This window comes from Pseudorca crassidens, chromosome 10, assembly GCF_039906515.1.
Source record: "Pseudorca crassidens isolate mPseCra1 chromosome 10, mPseCra1.hap1, whole genome shotgun sequence".
NCBI classification, from domain to species: domain Eukaryota; kingdom Metazoa; phylum Chordata; class Mammalia; order Artiodactyla; family Delphinidae; genus Pseudorca; species Pseudorca crassidens.
In genome coordinates this window covers 78,202,341-78,224,701 of record NC_090305.1, presented here as the reverse complement: position 1 = coordinate 78,224,701, position 22,361 = coordinate 78,202,341, and the positions used below count along the sequence as shown (strand labels likewise).

General features: G+C 39.6%; 1 protein-coding gene and 1 pseudogene across 39 annotated transcripts in view; one reads left to right on the top strand and one right to left on the bottom strand.

The window, feature by feature from the left end:
• FHIT (fragile histidine triad diadenosine triphosphatase) overlaps positions 1–22,361 on the top strand; it is a 1,451,597-nt gene that overhangs the window by 896,325 nt on the left and 532,911 nt on the right. The gene's annotated exons all lie outside the window — the stretch shown is intronic.
• On the bottom strand, positions 2,836–3,438 carry LOC137233122 (ferritin heavy chain pseudogene; annotated as a pseudogene).

Below are 22,361 nucleotides of genomic sequence, written 5' to 3'. Positions count from 1 at the left end.
TTGCCATCCTATCATACATCTCCTCTCCATTTCTTTTTGAGGTTGAAAATTCTGTGACTTTTTCTTATGTTATTTGAAGTTTCTGGGCTTTGAGTTTTATTTTTGCCAGGCTTGGGTGAACTTAGACTTTTATTTAATCATTTACGGCCTAAAGTTAACTGTCAGATTGAAGTCAGATAAGGCTTCTGATACAACTGAAATCCTTTGCTCCTTTTGATTTATGGATAATGAATTTTCCCTCTTATGGTCATAGTATGATTTTTAAGAAAGAAATCCTATATTTCTTATTAATCATCTATCAGAGCTATGTTGCCCAACCGGTCTCTTTGTACAAATCCTTATTAAGAGATGAGCACAGGGCAGCTGCATTTATGAAGTGAGGTTTTATATGAGATGGACTGGCAATGTTTATTCAAGCTAAATAAAGCCAGCGTGAAAGCAGAGCCTTTTAAATTATTTGGCTTCATTTGAACATGCCACTGATGTAGACAGCTTGGGCAAGCAGTGTGTGTACACAAAAAGCTACATTATCAAACATATCGAAAGGTTTCAATGCCAGCACACCAAACATCTCTAGCAGAGATAATTACTGCACCCGTGCTGGGCATATTTTAGGTCAAAAGAAGCACTTCAGCCAGATCTTTAAACAACATTGTACATCTCATTTGAAGTTTTTGGGACCATATCTCAATTTTGTGCCAGTATCTTCAAAGTCCATTTTACAGAGTCAAGATTAGAAACCTCTGACTTCATATCCTCTCAGATTTTCTTTTTAATTAATTGCAGAATGCTATCCTTTTGCTCCCTCCCCACAACCCCCATCAAACCAGAAAGAATTTGTGCGGTAATTCCATAGCATTGTAATTTCAAGACTCTGCTTTCATTTGTCACTTAAAGAGCTTTGCAGTATATAAAGCAGTTAACCCAGCTCCAAAGCCGTGTCACTTTGTCAAAAGAGAGTTGTTTGCACTTTACGTGACAAGCTATTTGTATAAAGTGCCAGGGTTTGCACTAAATATACTAATCTAAACTAAACTAAATCTAAGTTATAGATGATGGAATCTTGTTTGTAGTGCTTGTCATTTGCTGCTCACTCTTTCCCCTCCAGCCTTCTAACTCCCTCCCCCCAATCGAACGGGACTGTTTTGAAGAGACCCCTTTAATTTTGACAATATTAATGGTGTTGCCTGAGCTACATCAGAAGGCACACAATTCTAGAGTTTGATGAACACATTCGTTTCCTCTCACTGATCTCTGACTCTTGAAAACTGTAGACTGCTTAGAGAAATGCTAACGTGCATATTTGTATATGTGTCACGTCTTAAGCATGTTTATGTGTACAAATAGTATCCACGTGTGGGGCTGTGAGTATAACAGAAGCATGACCTTAGGAATTGGCTAGGTTCTAATCCATTCCCTTCTGTTCTCAAGCAGTATGACCTTGGACAAAATAAGATGTCTGAATGTGTTTGCTCATCTGTAATTTGGGGGAACTAATCCCAGCCCTCGGGATTCTTGGTGCGTTGGTTTTCATGTGTGGCGTATCATGAATACTAGAAGTCCCTACGTTCTTAGGACTATCACAGTAAGCGCATTTTCTGGGCTGCGAGTTGAGCTGATTCTCTGTAGAAGGTTTCTTGGGTTTTGTTTTCATCTAAACATTTCCAAGAATTAGTTATTCATATTTAAATTGTTAACAAATGTTTTTTATATATATATATATATATATATATATATATTTGATACCTACTTCATGTAGATATCCTTCACAGTAAACTAGGTCCCTCCTGGGATATAGCGTTTCCACCATGCTTCTCAAAGGTGTCCACAAGCCAACACCAGTGGCTTATTCTCACCCACAGGCCTATGCAAAATACGGATTCTCAGATCCCAACCCAGACCTTTTGAAATAGAAACTGCATTTCAACCTTTATTTATTTTCACACTAAAGTTAAAGAAGAACTTTTCTAGTAGAGTGATCACTGGTTCTTAAGTTGGAAGACCTAGGTTCTCGTGGAGTTTTTTGGTTTTTTTTTTTTTAAAGGTTTTTAACCAGGACCTTCAGTAAGAAATAGATTGAATATCATTACCCAACAAAGAGGAGCATACGTGCTCATAAACACATGTAGTTAAAACAAAAGTTGCACGAAACAGTATTTACCCTTGCTGTATGCTGAGCACTCAGACATTTTTTATTTCAACTTAAAATATGCCAGCCATGGCCCCTTAAATTGATTTTATAATCATTCGTAAAGAACTGTTGTTTTACATGACACCGTGCACTTTTTCCTCCCTAGGCCTTGATTTTCTCAACTGTAAAAGCGTGTATGTTGTATCAATTGATTTCAAATGTCTCTTAGCTTAGACAGCCTGTGATGCGCTTCAAAATGTGAAAATCCACTTCTGGACTGCATTTTAAAAGCAGCGTGTTTATTGGTTATTGTACGTGTTGTTTTATTGAGAGGGCGGAAGGAGCGCAGACAAACAATGGCTCACAGACCACAGCTTTTGCATAATAAAAGCTCACAGCCCAGAGTGGTAGACGGTGCAAAGTGAACAATTACATGCTGGTCCTAAACATGTGTCATTATTTAAAACAAACAAAACACACTTTTAAGCTTTTAAAAATGTGTATAGTTTGTCAGTGTGAACATAGTGAACGAAATCCTCGTCCTGTCTAATACACAATCAGAATATTTTTTTTGCTGGGGGGGAGGTACCAAATTACTTTATTTGAAGGAATGGTGCTAAGGAAAGAACTCGTAGATGTTTTGGTACAACTTACGGAAAAGGTAAAGGTAACCCAAACACGCATGCACTGCCTTGATGCAGGGAAGTCACCCCTGTGGCTACAGGAAGCCAGCCTAAGGCTTAGCTCTCATTATCTCTGTATTCCAGGGTGTGCTTGTCAAAGAGATACTCTGTCATGCCAGATTCGGGGGCCCCCATCTTGGGCAAGTTGGTTATGTGGTCACCCAGTTCTTTGATGGATTTCACCTGCTCATTCTGGTCATGAGTCTCAATGAAGTCACACAAATTGGGGTCATTTTTGTCAGTGACCAGTTTGTGCAGTTCCAGTAGTGACTGATTCACACTTTTTTCCAAGCGTAGCGCACATTCCATTGCATTCAGCCCATTCTCCCAGTCATCATGGTCTGGTTTCTTGATATCCTGAAGGAAGATTCGGCCACCCTGTTGGTTATGCAGCTGATTCATCAGTTTCTCAGCATGTTCCCTCTCCTCACGAGCTTGATGAAGAAAGTATTTGGCAGAGTTCTTCAAAGTCACGTCATTGCGGTCAAAATAATACGACACGGACAGGTAGACATAGGAGGCATATAGCTCCAGGTTGATCTGGTGGTTGACGGCGGCCTCCGAGTGCTGGTGGTAGTGCTGGCGGTAGTGCTGGCGCCCCTGCGAGTGGGACGCGGTCGTCATGGCGGGCGGCCGAGGAGAGGCGGCAGTGGGGACCTTGGGGCGGTCGGAGGGCGCCGTGAGGTGGTGGCGAGGGCTGGTGCTGGGCGGCCGGCCGGAGCAGGGGACGAGCGTCGGGTTCCGTCCAAGCACTGTTGAAGCAGGAAACTGTGGCGACTCTCCGGGAACTCTGCAGTCGAGAAAGCTGACAACATCTTGACCAGTGATGAGAATTGAAAGATCACCAGTGAAGGGCAATCATCGTGTCCCTCCTGATGTGATGCCCTGAGAAGGGCACAATGTGGCCAGTACAGTTTTGGGGCCAGGAATATGTAACCCGAATCCAATCTCCAGGACACATCAGAGAAACCCCAGTAAGGAATAGTTCTATTAAAAAAAAAAAAAAAAAAAAGTATGTTGAAGGTACAAGTGGGGATATATTGTGAAACAAAAAAAGTCAAAGAAATGTTTGAGATCAAAGGAGACTACAGAGACAGGGGCCCTAAATGAGAGCCTATACTAGATTTTACAATGGACAGGGAGAATGCCATAAGGGACATCACTAGTTAATAGACAAAACTGGGGAAGAAGATGGTGGATTAGATAAAATATGGTACCAATGTTACATTTACTGAAGCTGGTTGCTGTTCTGTGGTGATAAGAGAAATTGTCCTTATTCTTAAATGCACACTGAATGAAACATTTTCAAAATAAGGACAGGAAATAAACAGTATGTGTATAGGGAGAAAGTACAAATGATAAGCAGATGGGGAAAATGTTAACTCAAGATGGATCTGGGGTGTAGCTAGGTGTTCCTTGTGCTATCTGGTTCGTGGAATTTGGGGATACATTTGAAATTAATTCCAAATTAAAATTTTTGAAATTTTCCTTCCTCTCCTCTAATGGTGCCCCTTTGTGTTTCCAGAATGCCTGGAGTGCTTTTGCCTTGGGGCTTGTGCCTTTTTAAAGCCAAGCTGGGCTGAGCTGGAGCCCCCTGTATTCTCTAGTTTCCCGAAGCTCTTCGCTTCCTTGGGAGCTGACAGAATAGGCCTGCAGTGCCCACCTCCCGTCTCTGCCCTTGTCCCTCAGGCCTTTTGGTCTGTCCCTCTTCTGTCACACCTACCCCTGCTTCAGTGCCCCGATACATTACTGATTAGCTGGTTCTGTTAGTCTTTCTCACTTGGCCTTTGGCTGACCTTGACCTCTACCCAATTCTTGGCCCCTTGCCCCAGTTCACTATATTCTCCCACCTTTCAGCACCAATCTCTTGGAGAGAGCACTGCTCTCTTTTGATCGTGAAGGAAACCCAGGATCCTCTTTTTAAAAACACTGTAGAACAGGGACTCAGATACCAACAGATGTCTGCACATACCAGGGAGTCCAGAGGCTTCTGATGATAGGTCTTGGGCTCTCCTGAAGCCAGAAATCCAGATACCTTTAAAACATTTTAAAAAGGCAATGGTCTCCCTTTCCTGTGGCAGAGGAATGCTGGAGGAATAAACAAAGGTGGTTCTTGCTTGTCTGCTCTGCCAAGTGCCCACATGGCCAGACAGATTTCAAAGCAGTGGCCCTCTGTAATTTTTAATTATCCTTCCCAGCCATGTCCTTGTCCTCAAGAAGGTGCAGTCTTATTGATGAGGTGAGACACTTGAATGTGAAACTGACTGATAGCTTGTGTGATGAACTGCATTCAGAAAAATTATAGTAAGTAATACATGGCAGGAATTGGAGAAACCAAAAGACCATTGTGGCTGTGGATGCAACTTGGCTGATGGAAGAAGTTGGAGAGCAACGAGGATGTGTCTCCCAGAATCTCTAGAAAGAGCCTCCTAATGGCTCTGTAGTGAAAGACAAAGCAAGCAGGCAAGGAGCCCAGCTCTGGGGCACAGGATACCAGATGGTTCATTGAAAGTCGGAGCTCAGGGTCTGAGGGGTGAGGGAAGAGGGCTCAACCCTCGGGCTTCAGCCTGCATTTTCACAAAAAGCCTCAATTTAGATTTTAGATATTATTTCCAAAAGAGGAGAGTTACAGAAGTGTTCTAGCTGGAATGCAAAAAGCCCTCTGCCATACCTCTTGACCATTCACCTGCCACGTACTTTGAATTTAAAAAAAGGAAAATCCCACATGCTACAGAGCAACTACACCCATGAGCCACAACTACTGAGCCTGTGTGCCACAACTACTGAAGCCCGCGTGCCTAGAGCCTGTGCTCCACAGCAAGAGAAGCCACCGCAACGAGAAGCCCACACACCGCAACGAAGAGTAGCCCCCGCTCGCCGCAACAATAGAAAGCCCGCATGCAGCAACGAAGACCCAAAGCAGCCAAAATAAATAAATAAATTCATTAAAAAAATTTTTTTAAAATTTAAAAAGTTCTGTCATTACCTTAGGAATATCTTAATTATTTTGATTTTATTTTTTCCTGTTCAAAGTTTGCTTTTTTTTTTTTAAAGATAGGCATACTTTTTGGACCACTGGTTTGAGATTTCTTCCTTTCTGCTTTTCTCAGTATACCAGGGCCTCAAAAGCAGAGGTCTTCCATCCTCTCAGGAGCTCTGTCCCTCCCCGCCCATTCCTGTAATAATGTCCTCTCGCCATGCGTCTCCTGCACCTGGTCAGGTGGAGTTCTCCTCTTCCTGCCACCTTCCCCACCCCAAGATTAACAGTTCCAAACCTTCTACTGCAAGCACAGTTGGTACTCAGTTTATTGGTAATTAATGAGTAGTACTTCCTTGGCAGAACATAATGGAACTACAGGGCAATCACTTAGAAAGGGAAACAACTGTCAGTTATCACTCTAATGAATCCTGTTTAACAGAGGTGATGGCAGCCCGGCTGATGCACAACCTTCTGTGCATCAAAAGTGGATCCCTTAATAACTCCATTTCTGTACTGTGTGTAATTTGCAAAATAACTGCTCTCAAGGCCAAATTGTAAAGTGGCTTCAGCTATGGGTAACAGTGTAATTTTGGAACTATTCTCAGAACTAGTTATTAACTGTTCACTGTTAATATTTGAATATGAGTAAACAGAAACAATTCTTAACATTAAAAATTTAAATAGTATGGTAGTGGTGGTGACAATTATTGAGATGATCATAGCAATGATGTTAACAAATGACGTTAATTGAATCATACGTGACAGGCCCTATGCTGAACATTTCATATGCATCATCTCACTTAATTCTCAGAACAATCGAGTGTTAAAAATCACTTTTCAGAAGGGCAACTTCATGGCTGTTGTGCAAATATAAACACAGTTTAAGATCTTACTCAGCTCATTAATTTAAGAGGGTGAGGGACCTAGTAAGATGTTAAAATTAGTCCAAAAATAATTTGAGATTGTGTGTGTGTGTGTGTGTGTGTGTGTGTGTGTGTGTGTGTGTGTGTGTGTGTGAGATTTGATAGATTATTGGGCCAGATACAGAACAGGATAATGTCCTGCTGGTCCGTAAGAGCTCACACAAGTTACTGTCTCCCATCAGTTGTAAAATAGCCCTGTAAACAGAAAGTCACACCCAGCAGTGGGAACACTATACTAAAGAAATCCAGTAATCTCATTTGCCTATTTCCAAGTTTGAAATGTTTTTTCTGATACCTGTAAGGCAGGTGGTGCTATAATTTGCACATTACAGATGGAGAAACTGAGGCTTTGTGATGTTAAGTAACTTGGCCAAGGTTATATGAGAGGTGGAGTGGTGACTGACTTGAGTCTGACTCCTTACGCAGCTGGCACTGTGGTGATGAAGAGCATGGGCTCAGTAAATGAACAGATTTGAGTTCAACTCCCAGTGAACTTGGGCCAGGTAACTACTGTGCCTTTATTTTTTCATCCGTGAGGTTGTGTTGCTAATAGTTTTAAGTCACAATGGTGTTGTGAGGATATGGTAAGGTGACATGTTAAAGCCTTGTGCATGTTGTACATGGCATTGCACTCCCTCTGTAAATGTCAGCAGCTGTTGTCATCATCAGTACTGATCATCACGATCGAGCACCACCTGCATGTGTCTTGCAAATAGCAGTGCCCTCACCTTCTCTACCTCGATTGGCCATGGTTGCCTTAAAAGTCTGCGCACATCCAGAGTATGAGCTCCAGGAATCTCCGTCACAGAAAACCAATTCTCCATCACAGTTTTTGTCCAGGATCATGACCAGATTCAACTGACCCCAGGAATAGAAAGGTAGTGTAATAGTTGGAAAAGTATCTCTTCCTCCAGGGAACAAAACGACAACAGTGCCATGTGGCTTATAAAAATATTTGCCCCTGCTATTCTGTAACCTGTAAGACTTTAAGGATGCATGGATCCGTGATAACTGTAGCAGGTATCATTTTAAAAACCTACTCAAAGTAAGTATCAGTGTCATACAACACATGCTAGAGTAGATTTTTCTCCATGGCAAAAATCCAAGCATGGCATTCAGTTTTTCCTTCCTGGAACTCATGTTCCCTTGTATCAGTGACAATGGAGTTGAAATGTTTAGGTCTTGTATTGGATATCATCTCACTGTCTTGCTTTGAGCAGATGATCTCTATCAATCTTGTCTTTTGGAATTAAGGAGTGCCAAATGACAGAAATCAAAGGTTCAATGACAAAATGGTGTGTGCTTGGTGAATTTACCATTTTTTTAAATAAGATTTTTCTGTAGATATTAAGGAGGTTCAAATTTTTTAGGAGCTAATTTACTGGAGACACACTTCTCTACTGGCTCCTTATCTCTGAGATTAGAGCCTTACTGAAGTCAGCATATGTATATCTAGTTACTCACATATATCAAAAATTTCTCTTTATGCTCTCACCTTTGTTGTGTGGGGTAGAAGGAAGCGTTCATCTCAAAAATGGGACACGATTTCTTGATTTGGAATTCTTCAAAAACACATAAAAATGATGAGCTTTGTCTTCATAGGATTCATGTGTTAGATTTTTGCCTCATCGCAGCAGAAATGCAGCATGTCGGCCTTGTTATTGTGATCCTAAGATGAAGGCAGATACTCGTGATTAATTCTTTGTGATTTTCTTGTTATCATTGATAATACAAACAATATGTCTGTACTATTTGAGAGTTGACAAGCACCAAGTATATTTTTAAACATGCCAAGTTTGTTTGGTACTCCTCCTACATATTTTCTTAAATTTGTAAAATTGTGAAATATTTGTTTCTTGTAGATTTAGAATTATTGCCTTATATGCTCTCTTACCATACTGTGAATGGTCCAAGAGACTCAGTTTAATTTTGCAGGTATATTGTTGTGAGGAATTGTTACAAAGAACTACTCTCAAAGGGTTAAGCAGTTGTTCCTAGTGGAAATAAAGTGGACTGAAAGAGACATTGAAGAGGCTTGCAAATGATATCTTAGTAACTCATATCAGGATCGCCCCAAATCTGTTTTTACAGTTTCCTTCTTGCATGGAAAGACTACAGACAGGTTTATTTTAGCTCAAATTTCTATTCCATATGGCCTTGGCACCCTCAGAGCAAATGTATTTTCTATTTTACTCTTAGTTTTCTCAACCAAAATGAGACTTAAGTCACCAGGGAAATATTGCAGGATGTATTGACTTAGGGGATATATCTTTTCTAATTTTAACTTCTTTAGAAGTTCAGTTGATATAAATATCCTTTAGTGTAGTTTGCCAGGCACTGCGTACTCTAGTTCTAATCAAAAGTCATACCAAGTCAGAAGAGAATCAGGGGTTAGTGAAATTCTTCTCAACAGTTGTGTCTGTTCTACTTCCTAATGGTCATATGTCCTAAACTTTTCATTTTTAAAACCGCTCATGAAGACATACCATGTTACTAAATGTGGGTTCCTTCAGAATATAGTGGGCGGGGGGGAAGAGAGTAGTGGAATTATGTTTTAATTGTATAGTCATTAACTGACTGAATTTGCTTTCTTCAAAATTTTTACATTAGCCTTCATGACCTTTAAAAACATTGTGAATTAAGGTAGAACACAAGTAATGCAGTCTCATTAACTTTAATAACGTTCAATAAAAATTCTAAATTTAAAAAACTTTCTTCAAAAAACAGTGTGTAATTGCTGAAGCATTGAATAGAGCATCACAGTTTAAAATTATTAAAAATTACTAAGTATCCATTTAGGATGAGATTTGTTTTATGATTGCAAACACCTCCAAAACAAATCGGCAGTCAATTGCAATGCATTTTGCGATGTGAAAGCACCATTAATTACTGTTAATGGTACTTCTCTAATGTATGTAAATACATCATCTGCACCGGAGCTCTTGGCAGTTTTTTCTTCTTTCTAGACAGTTGAAAGATCTTAATTTATTAATATTCACAACAAGCAGAAAGATAAACATTGTTTTGAAGCTCTTGATGAATGGCGATTGGAGACATACGGTGCTTGTGCTGAGAGTAGATATTAGATTGTCGGCAGTAACTCACGGCCCTACGTGAAATAGACCCCGAAAGGGAGACCAAGAGTTTAAAATGATGTTATTAAGAGTCTCTGGAAGCACTTTATTCTGAGGTACCTCAGATTTGAAAATTTTATTAGTCTCACTCTACACTTATTTCATTGTTTGTCCCCAGAATGTTAAACTCAGCACAGGCTCCTACCGTGGTAAGCATTATTTTTGATGCACTTTACTGAATATGACTGACAAGGACTTTTTCAGGCATACGTTGGGAGAGCAGTGTTTCCTATTTATTATGTCCTTTCATCTCTGCCTGAGCTAGAATATTCATGCTGTAAAAGTAATAAAAAGAAAAAAGAATATTCTGTGTTTTCTTGCAAACCTCACCCCCAAATCCAAACAAAGTGAATGCTTTAGTGACTCACAGGTAGGATTTTCACCAATTCAGATATAAAATGTGACAATTGGCAGAATCATATATCAACATCTGGATCCTTCTCAAGTGTCATAGGCTGAGTAGTAGGAAAGTAAAAGCAAATTTTATAATGAAATGTTTTTTGGCATTTATTTTTATCATAGACTAGATTGAAAGGTTTTGTTTTCCCTCATATCTTCTTTAACTTTCTTTGATGGAGACATGTGTAGTCAGCTTAGCTTAGTTGCTTAATAAGTTAAAAATATCAAGTATTGATGAAAATTTCAAATATTGCTTCTAATTTTGAGTTTCCAGATTTAGCAAATAAGAATACAGGAGCCCAGATCAATTTGAATTTCAGATAAATGCAATTTTTAAAAAGATTTTACAGTATTTTAATGTCCATTTCGTCAGTGGATGTGTTTTGAAATTATTAGGATTCACAGTTTTAAGAGTAGAGCGAAGGAAAGATGGAAAACGCAAAAAGTTGGTTCTTGTTAAATTTCAGTTAAAATTTGTTTCGTGTAAGTATATCCCATGTGATACATGGCACATACTTACCCTAAGAGATTTTTGTTGTTTGCCTGAAATTCAGCTGCTCATTCTCTGTTTCATCTGGGAATGCTCTTCTAGTTTATGATGAGAAAAAAATCAGTGCTTTTTGTGAGCATTGAAACGCACACACTAGATTTTTTAATGTGTAAAATGGCAGTAAAAATTGTAGCAAATCTCCCAAGGCCGTTGGGAGTATTAAACGCATTGATACTAGTAAAGCTCGTGGAACAGTTCCTGGCGTCTGGTAAGCACTGTGGAAGAACACAAGCTTTTGTTCTCAAATGATCGTTTGTTCTAATGTTAGACACCTTTTCTACCGGAAGCCTGCTGTTACAGATAAGTAAAAATGTGAAGGAATCTTCCTGATGTCATTGACAACAACTATAGTTCATCTACAAAAATATAGGGTGCCACAAGTGACCCTGTGACCGAAATATGTAAAAGTTCAATGTGTTACCGTGCTCACAGGCATTGAAAAGAGCCACAACAATGGCAACTTTTCCTTTTGCTTTTTACAGAGACACATTGTATTTATTATTATAATACGTCAAGTCAGCTCTGGAACATATGTGTGCTTGAGAAAAGAATAGAGCAAGCATAAAGGAGCCAGGTAGGAGCCAAAGTGCTAGTCACAGTTGGTGGTGAGCAAAATGAAGTTCAGCAGTGTGAACACAGAAATTCTTATTACGCCAGATGGAAATTCACCATGGTGGTGGTGGGTGTTTTAAATGTAAGATCAACCAGTGTTCCTGATTATTCATTTGTGATCCCTAAGAAATGCCAAGTACTGGGCACCCCTACCTTCTATCCCTGCTCTGGGAGTCAGTGTAGAAGTCAGAGCAGGCTGGGTTATAATGTATGGTTACAAAATAGTAACAACAGTAACAAAATTTCTGAGGCTTAATCAACCATCACTTATTTCTCATCCTTGGAGGTCCCACCATGGTTCCAGGGGTCTCTCCAGAGCTGCTCTCCTCCAAGGGGTGGCTCATCATTTTACTCCACTGCTGACTGGTGGCACGTTTATTTCAGGACTTGAGGTTTACTACAGTTGTGGAAGAGAGGCATTGGCAAGGGCACATGGGCAGTGATGTGGAGCATGTTACTGCTGATCACAGCCAGTGGCCCCCAGCTGGTCATGTGGCCCTGTGCAACTGCAAAGGGGGTTCTGAAACATAGCCTTCCATGTGTCAAGCAATGCACGTTCTGGGAGAGGACCCAGAGCAATCAGCACTAGTTTGCCATACTGGCAAATGTTGCCGATGGATTTTGCTCTTCCCTTCCACAAAGCCCAGAGGCAACTTCAGAATTCCTCTGCACTGTGTGGCAGGCAGTAGTTGGCAATCAAAACTGGCAAGAGAAGTTGAGACACAGATGTAGAGAACAAACGTATGGACACCAAGGGGGAAAAGCGGCAGGGGGTGGGGGTGGGGCTGGGGATGGTGTTGTGCTGAATTGGGCGATTGGGATTGACATGTATACACTGATGTGTATAAAATTGATGACTAATAAGAACCTGCTGTATAAAAAAATAAATAAAATAAAATTTAAAAATTAAAAAAACAAAAAAACAAAACTGGCAAGAGAGCTGAAACCTGTTAGCCATTGCTGCACTGCTCCCAGAGAAAACATCTATTGTGGTAGGAATTTGGATGTCATGCATAGTGATTAGAGTTTTAGGAATAAGTGAAAATAGATTCTTAGGATAGTCTTTATCACAGGTTTATTGATTTGAATTTACCATCCCTCCAGCTTCTGTTTGATTTGGGAGAAGGTAGTTTCCAGGTATCCCGGTAATCAATCTCAACGACAGTATTTTAAAAATGTTATCTCCAATTGCCCTGAAATTTAAGTCCTCCCTAGCTTTGTTCCCATGCAACACAAGTATTAGGAGTTTTTCATAACTGTGACGAAAAGGGGAGAGACTTATTAACAAACGTTGAAATAAAAGTTGAAAATTGTTTTTTGATCCTGGTGTAAAACTGATGGTATCAAAGCTTTTTCCAGCTTAAGGCAGCCTTGTCCATGATACCTGAAAGTGCTGCTTGATGAGAATCAGATCAGCCCCCATTTGAGCCTGGCCATTTCAGTTCAGTTTTCAGTTAGGTGAAATTTTCTGGTGAGTGACACTTTCTCCCAATTAACTTTGATGAAGGGATGTAGCCTTAGAATGTTCTCAAGTTGGGAATATGAGTTATATGTCAGTGAGATCTGATTCTTGGAAGACTGGAGAATAATGAAGACACCTTTGAAATGGCGAATTGCTTTTCAAAGTTTTTCTACAATGCGGTTGTTCATACTGGTCCTAATCAACAACATTTGTTGTTAATGTTTTCTTTTGAATAGCTCTTCAGTTCGAGGCGCAGTGCTAGACACTGTGATGAACATTACGTTATAATAGAAGTATTTTACAGTGGAATATTACTCAGCCATAAAAAGAAACGAAATTGAGTTATTTGTAGTGAGGTGGATGGACCTAGAGTCTGTCATACAGAGTGAAGTAAATCAGAAAGAGAAAAATAGTGTATGCTAACACATATATATGGACTCTAAAAAAAAAAAAAGGGTTCTGAGCTGAGGAAGCTAGGGGCAGGACAGGAATAAAGACGCAGACGTAGAGAATGGACTTGAGGACACGGGGAGGGGGAAGGGGGAAGGGGGAAGGGGGAGCTGGGACGAAGTGAGAGAGTAGCATTGACGTATATACACTACCAAATGTAAAATAGATAGCTAGTGGGGAGCAGCCGTATAGCACAGGGAGATCAGGTCGGTGCTTTGTGACCACCTAGAGGGGTGGGATAGGAGGGGTGGGATAGGGTGGGTGGGTGGGAGACGCAAGAGGGAAGAGATATGCGGATATATGTACATGTATAGCTGATACACTTTGTTGTAAAGCAGAAACTAACACACCATTGTAAAGCAATTATACTCCAATAAAGATGTTAAAAAAAAAGTTATAACAGAAGTACTTTCTAAAAATAGATACTGAGAAAGAGAAAAATATGGCCAAATATAATCAAGTGCTTAGCTGTGTTTTTCACGATCAAAAGTCAGAGGAGCTAAGGCTGGAGAAATTGCTCAGGGTCGGAGTAGGGCTGTTGGAGGAGGAAAAACAAAAATCACTGAGCATTCGATTAATTAAATATGTCAGGAGGAGAGAGAGGTTGTATGGCGCCCCACCCTGAAGTCATAGACATTTAGTCAGAAGATGTTTCTTCTTGCCTCTTTCAGTGAGAACCAAGCTTTCCTTGAACTCGTAGTGATTTAAAAAAAAGAAAAACACACAAACAGTATCATTTAATTCCCACAGTATAATGATTCCAAGTGGCCTTCAGTTAATTTCTAATTAGAACCTCCATATACTTCTTTTAAAATACAAGTTAAGATAGATGCAAAAAATATTAGTCTGACATTGAATCATACAGGTAGTCAATGTAAGTGTTTAATCATCTCCTGAGAGTAAGCATTTTTTTTCTTTTGTAAGATTACTCATAGTTTTTAATTGATGAGACCTATGTTAATATATGTTTTTAAAACCACAGAGATAATATACAAGCCCATTTTCTTGGGTAATCTGCACCCCACCCATTCCCCCTCTTTGCCTGAGTCCTTCTCCTCTATCAAGAGGTTTAAAAGTTAGGTGTGAAATCTTTGATACCTTTCCCTAGGTGTTTTGCTGTTGTTACCTGTTTTGTTCTGTTTTTTGTTTTCTGCTAAAACCTAATGACTAAAGGTCATCAGGAACATACTTGAATTCCAAGGTAGGTCTATTAGCCTGCTGCAGCAAGGGTGAACACATGCCGGAACTGTGGGTTGTCTCAAAAGGATGAATTAGAGAAGGAGTACTAGAAGATTCGGGGGGCTGAAATTAGTCATGGGATGTTCTTAGGTATTTGTCAGAATATGTCAAGTAGGCAGTTTCTGGAGCAGTTTCTGAGTCTCTGAGAAAAATGCATGGCTCTGAATGAACTAATGGTAAGTTTAAGCTTATCTGTCGTCATGGTTTGGTTAGGTACAGCTTCTCTGTTTCATGAGTCATAGTGCAGCTTTGCAAGGTATGGTTGATATTCCCATTCTCAAGAGGTTCATAAGTAAGACTCTCCTGCTGAAATGTAGTACCTATTGTACATTTCCAATTTTTCTTCTTGTCCTCATGAAGCAGTGCTAATGCCATATGTCACAGACTTACTTTCCTATTTTAAAACACTGATGTTAGTTTTATTTTGTTGATCATAAAGCTATTAAAGAGTTAGAATAATGCTTTTAGATTAGATTTTTATTTTAGAATAAATCACTTAAAGGAAAACCATTTCACTGTTTTGAATGAATGAACAAATGAGATTCTTGAGAGAGAGGAGGCCTGAGTAAGATCCAGGAATCTAAGGAACCCTAGAGAATCTAGGATGGTTTTGGGAGATCTGATTTGGGTATTAGAAAGGTGGGCACTGTTTAGAAAAGAGCTGGAAACCAGGGAAACCAGTATGATGCCCATAATAATAGAGGTTAGGGAGAATGGGGGCTGGATTTAGGGCCGATGGAGTGAAGTGGACAGATTTGAGAGCTGCCCAGAAGTACAACCTAGATGTGACTGGGCAGGTGAATGGGTAAATGAAATGTGGTACATCTACATCATGGAGATTATTCAGCATTCAAAAGAATAAACTATTAATCCACACAAAAACTTGCATGCATCTCCGGAGAGTATGCTGAGTGAGAAAAGCTAGTTTCTAAAGGTTACATGTTGTATGATTCCATGTATACAGCATTATTAAAATGACAGAAGTATGGAAATGGAGAACAGATGAGTGGTTAAGGATGGGTAGGGAACTGGGCTGGGGGGGAAATGGGTTTGGTTACAAATGGGCAATACGAGGGATCTTTGAGAATGGAAATGTTCTGTGTCTTGGGAAAAAAACATACAAAGGTGAACGATTTAACTGAGGCTGTAGGTTTATTTTTGTAATTGTTATTTTAGGCACAGCATATGATTGTAGTCATTGTTTCTGCATTCATGTCCATTGGTGTTTAGAAACTAAAATTGTGGCTGTTGCTAACTAAGTTGTGACCTTGGTCACGTTCTTCATATTTGCTGGAACTTAGGCTCCTCTTGAGGGCTTTGGAATAATTACCGTCAGAGGTCCCTTCCAGATGTAAAATTTGATGGTTTCATGTTTGAATGCATCAACTGCATTTCAGCATCTCAAAAGTACACTCAGACATGCAACAGTGGGTCTGTTATGTTATTGATTTTATTTCATCAAGAATGTTTTTGCATGGGTTATTTTAATGAGTGGAACTTACCAGTATTTCTTTTCAACAATGCCAAAGGTTAAGACCCCCAATTCCCCCCTTGCAGTTAGTTCTCTAAGTACTTCTATGGAGACTAGTGACTTCGAAGTCAAAGACGAGGATCTTTATGTTTTCCTTAGTTAGCTCCTGTGTCCTGTCTCCTTAACTTTTGTAGTTTATAAATTCTGTGGTATTTGACTTGAGCTTTTCAGGAAAAGTGCAAATTAGAAATAAGTAATTGATCACTATGGGCATAGAAACTCCAATAGTCAGAATGTGCAAAGTAAAAATATCTCTTTCCACCATTACAATTAATGACCCAATATTATATTTAGACTGATTTTTCACATAGAAATGTAATCTTGGGAAAGAAATAATAGCTATAAACCAAGGTGTATATTACAGTATATTTGAACATCAGCTCTATATTACTTATGTTTTCAAAGGCATTTTTATCCTTTGAAAGCTCTGGGTTTAATGTATTATATATATTGGCATCAGGGGAACCAAAATGAAATTTCAGTTTGATTTAGGCTTGCTATGGAGAACATTTTCATGTTTCAGTTCAATAGTTTATAATATATTTATGCATGCTTATATACATATACTTAAGCACATTCATAGTTTGGTGAATATTTTTAATTGACTATCATGATTTAATAATAGCCATTTGAAACAAAGCCAATAAGCAAGAAAAAATACACATTTCAAGTTCATTTTATTACTGTAAGAGAAAGCGTTTTAAAAGACTTGCACACTTTTTCTGCACAGAAAGCTTTTCGTGATCTTTTTGATATGCCTGCTAATATTATTCAGTATTCATCCTTTGATTTCCCGGCTTCATTAGTTAGTATTTATAATTGCTTGGGTTTGGGGTATCTTGGCCAGCAATTTAATTACATCTAACTATCAAGTCACAGACAGAATGATCTTATTCTAGTTGCACCATTTTGTCCTGGGTATGATATTCCCTTATACTGTCTCCTAAGACTTTCTTAGAGCAGCCTGTCCTAGAAAGTTTTGGTTTAATAGTTTTTAAAATAAAAGAGCTCAAGAGCAGTGAACAGCAGCTAACATTCAAGTTAGGCTGCAGCCATCAGATTTTCTCAGGTTCCTCAACTATTATTCCTGAAGGGGAAGGGAAACTCCCAGTTGTTTAGGATCCTCTTTGTGCCTGACACTGCGCTAATCTGGAGGTGATATTCAACTACAGTATAATATACATCTTGGTTTATACTCACTATTTCTAATTAAATCTCTTACACTAATCTTATAGAAAGAGAAAATGTCACCCACTTACTTAAAAGTCCTTACTTGTCTCTTTTAGCTTCTGGTGACTCCTGGGGTTCCTTGGCTTGTGACACCGTAGCTCCAATCTTTGCCTCTGTCTTCCCTGCCACTTCTCTGTGTCCAAATCTGTCCCTCCTTTCTCTTATAAAAGCACCAGTCCTTGGATTTAAGGCCTACCCTAAATCCTGTATGATTTCATCTTGATAACCCTAATTAATGACATCTGCAAAGATCCGAGGATCAAATCAAAGCTAACTCCGAGTCAGAAAGTGTAGGGTGAGGCCACTTGATTTTCTCGGGTTCTGCGGGCATTTATGCTTGTCTGCATTCCTCCTCCCCTGAGCAGCCCCCTGGACCAGACTGCTAAGACTCAAGAGTTTTTGGTGCAGGAGCCTACGTAAATGCCGCATCTCTTCGCCTCACCCCTGCGTTTCCTTTGCCTTCTCCTCTCTTCTGTTGTTTTAGTGCCATGTATGTTTCAGTCACACCATTCATCTCTAGTGAAATGTGTTCTAACTTCCAAATAGGCAACACACAGTCCAGTATTTGAAACAGAATTCATTTGGAGAGACAGTATAATGCAGCGAATGAAGCACAGGCTTTGGAGTTAGGAAGAGAGAGTTTCATTTTCCGATTCTAGACCTTCCCTTGCTGGGTATGAAATGCAAGGGAGTTAGTTACCATCTCTGATATTGCTGTCTGTATCTTGTCGTGAGAAGTGGAGATGCTCCACTTCCAAGCTCACTCACAGGGTGGTTGGCGGATTCAGCTCTTCTATGCTTGTTGGACTGTTGGCCTCAGTTCCTTGTCACATGGGCTTCCTGTAGGGCACCTTGCTTCTTGTAATGTAGCAAGCGAGATGAGCCAGAGAAAGAGAGTAAGAAAGATGGGAGTTTTCATAAACTAATCTTAGGGTTAACATTCCAATACTTGTGCCCATTCGGTTTATCAAAAAGAAGTCACTAGATCCATAATACGATCAAAGAGAGAGAGGAATGACACAAGGATGTGAATCCCAGAAGGTGGGATCATCAGAAGACATTTTAGAAGCTGCTAAGTGTGGTACCCTCCCCCCAAACCAATCTTCGTATCTTTCTTCGGACTATCACCTAGTATTTCTAGCTCGGGGTACGTACTGACTCTTGTTTCCTGCAATGTCTTCTGAGCACAGAGAGGCCGGATGTCAAGTTGGAATAGTGAAGCATAAAAGGGTTAAAGAGTTGGCTTGGGAAGCCCCAGAGAATCAGGAACAGTATTGTGATAAGAACCTCAATCCGCTGATATCCTGGTGGGTCATTATCTCCGGAATTATTTTGCTACGTGATTACTCGTGAACTGTAGAGCTTCAGAAATAAACCACTCTAGCAGGCCAGGAGGGAACCACATGAGCAGTCATTTAGAATGTGCCACTGCCGAGAGAATTGCTACATGGCAGTTCTTTGAAACCGCTTTACCAAACTATAGTTTCTATGTCTGCTGTAACTGCTCCTTGTAAGTCAGAGCAGCTCTACCCTCATTCCTTGTTCTGAACACCCGGTTCTGAAACCAGCATTTCAGGACTATATTTTTGGGAGAACACTGAACATCATTTCTAGGCATTTCCAATTCTACATAATTAGAATAGAAAGACTTTCAAGTCGGCTTCAGGTTTTAGCTTGTTATATAAATAAGTTCACAGGAATCGCAAATGCTTTACAGAAATCTGACAGCAACTATAAAAGGTTTTTGAACATTTTTGTTGCCAAAGTCCCAGGAATTGCTGGAATCTTAAATAGCCCGTTTTAAGCTCCAATTCAGAAGCTTTTTGTCATGTTTAATAATGTGGAGAATAATTCCTTTTCTGTTAGTCGTTTCCTCTTTTATAATCCACAAGGATCTTTGAACCATAGAATGGATATTTTCTAGAGCTATAAATTGGAGGTCCTTTTGGTCCAAAACTTAAAATGGCCTTTTAATGTACCACTTCTGTAAATCCACTTATCTAGGCCTAAAGCTTCATTAAAATCCATTTAAATGAAAGCATTATATAGGTATATGTCCAATTCAAACGGTGATCATTTTGAAATGAGAATGCCATGGAGGACATTATAAATTCCTGTGTGCAGTAGGAAATTTAGTAGAAACAAAATTATTTTACCTTATTAAATATTAGTATTAAAATTAGAACCATATTTTCTTATTTCCTCCCCTTTCTTTTTAGGTATAAGCGTAGCCAGAAGTTTGATTGAGGGTCCAGTGACTCCCATTAAGTCCATGTATAGTGTTCATGAGATCTGAGAACTGAATGGGGAGAAAAGAAATTAGGTCTTCATTTACACTTAACTCTAACTGGAATTTAGCATTTCTTTCAAGTGTGAATATAGGCATAAGACCACAGTAATATTGGTAGCACTTGTGACTTTGTCACCAATGGAAATCACAAATATTGTTTAATCATATTATAGTTATTGCAAATATCTCAGAATTTTATTTGGCTTATCATTCCTTTGAAAATACAGTAGCCATTCAACTTGCTGCTGGGTTTCGTTGTTTGGGGTCTTAATAAAGAAGCATATATTTGCTATATTACAAATATGTTTTAAAATATTCTGTTATATTTCAGTATTATTTGTGTTCTCTGTAATTCTCTGTACTTTTTTATTTAAAAAAATATATAATTCTTAGAAGCAGTGCATAGGCTTCATCAAGCGGCCAAAGGGGTCCAGGTACACACACACACACACACACACGCACGCACACACACACACACACACACACATGCACACACGCACACACACACACACACATACACATTGTGCTAGACCCTAGAAGGCATATAGAATGAATAAGGAGACCTGACATTCAATGAGCAAGTGCTGGAGAAGAGGCACTCTTCTTTTTCTTTTTTTTTTTAAAATTAATTAATTAATTAATTATTTTTGGCTGTGTTGGGTCTTTGTTTCTGTGCGAGGGCTTTCTCCAGTTGCGGCGAGCGAGGGCCACTCTTCATCGCAGTGCGCGGGCCTCTCACTGTCGCGGCCTCTCTTGTTGTGGAGCACAAGCTCCAGACGCGCAGGCTCAGTAGTTGTGGCTCACGGGCCTAGTTGCTCCGTGGCATGTGGGATCCTCCCAGACCAGAGCTTGAACCTGCGTCCCCTGCATTGGCAGGCAGATTCTCAACCACTGAGCCACCAGGGAAGCCCGAGGCACTTTTCTTTTTAACTTTTTATTTTATATTACAGTACAGGTGATTAACAATGTTGTGTTAGTTTCAGGTGTACAGCAAAGTGATTCATTTATACATATACATGTACATATTCTTTTACAAATTCTTTTCCCATTTAGGTTGTTACATAATTGATAATAGGCACTTTGAATGGCTGGTGTCCTTTAATCTTTCCATCAACCCTGTGAGGTACATGTCATTATCATCGGCATTTTACCGATGTTGGATCAGACTTAGCTGGTGTAACCAGCCTCCGAGATGCCCTCCAGTGATCGTCACCTTTTTGTATTCACCGTTTAGTGAAGTCCCTTCCTATATTGTGTCAGGTTGATCTCTTTGACCAATAGAATGCAGTGGAAGCAACAGTGTGTGACTTCTGAGGCTAGGTCACAAAAAGACTACTCACTTTGGGGGACGCTAGTCGCTTTATTATGAGAACACTTAAGCAGCCACATGAAGAGGTCTACCTAGCAAGGAATGAGGTCTCCTTCCAGAGCCAGAACCAGCTTCTCAGCCTTGTAAGTGCACCATCTTTGAAGCAGATCTTCCAGCCCCAGTTGAGCCTACAGATGATTCAAGACCTGGTATACGTTTTGACTCCTACCTCCCAAGAGACCCTGAGCTAGAACCACGGAGTTAAGCTATTTCCAAAATTCCTGACCCACAGGAACTATGTGAGATGATAATTGTTTATGATTGTTTTAAGCCCCTGGGTTTGGGGGATAATTTGTTAAATGGCAATGGATAACTGACATCCAGGGCTTATGTAACTTTCCCAAGGTCGGATAACTAGTAAATGATTGAGGCTAGTGTTCTGGCAATCCAGCTGTTGTTGATGGAGTACCTAGTTTCCTTACATTGGCAGGACAGCAGTGTTCTGAGATAATCAGGTACCCTGTATCCCTCCTCCTCCTCTTCCTGTCACCCACGGTAGGTATGCAGTACTTGATAATTGGTGAAGTGGTAGATCATCTGTTTCCTCACTTAATCCCGTTAAATTCTTAAAGGAAATCAAGCAGTGTAACAGCAACAACAAAACCTGGTAAAATTTATTAAGCAATTGCAATCAATCCCAATAACAATCATGGATGTATATTTTTACCAGCCTACTGTGACAGGAAGTAAGTAAAATGTCACTTGATCCTCACAGTCACCTTGTCAGGAATGAAGGAGGTGACAGGTCCCATTTTGTAGATGACTTGAATGAGTTTAATGCTAAAGGGACTTGCTAAAGGAACATGGCTTTTCTGTGTTAGAGGCAAAAGTAGAACCTGCTTCTCCTGATTTGAATTACCTCCTATCCTGCTGATACAAAAGTATTAAAAGATAAAAGGAGAGTCACCCGGCTAATTTGAACAGCGTTTATTTGAAGTAGTGCCTTTTCTGCTAGTATAAATAGAAAAATATTTGAGCCTTGAAGTTTTTTTGGAAGAACTTGGGTAAAAACCATTGTACATTTGAATTTATATTCCCAAACTCGGGGGAAGCAATGTGCGTTGGATGGTGAATTGATCTCTAGATAATCCCTTGACCTTTTGGTGACATTAAAATGAAAGAAAACTAAATGAAATGATACCTTTGAAGTGTTCTAAGCCTGTTGATATAAAAACATCATTTAAATACCCAACACTGACTTTCCCTGTTGCTCTTCCATCTGATTTTTAAATAACATTTTTATTATTGCTTCTATAGTAGATTAGCCTGCTAGTTAGAAGTAAGACTCAAACCAAAATGCATTTAAACTTGCAAATATCAGTTTATTTGAGAGAAAGATTGGGCACTATGAGAATTACAGTAAATTACTTAGCTGATA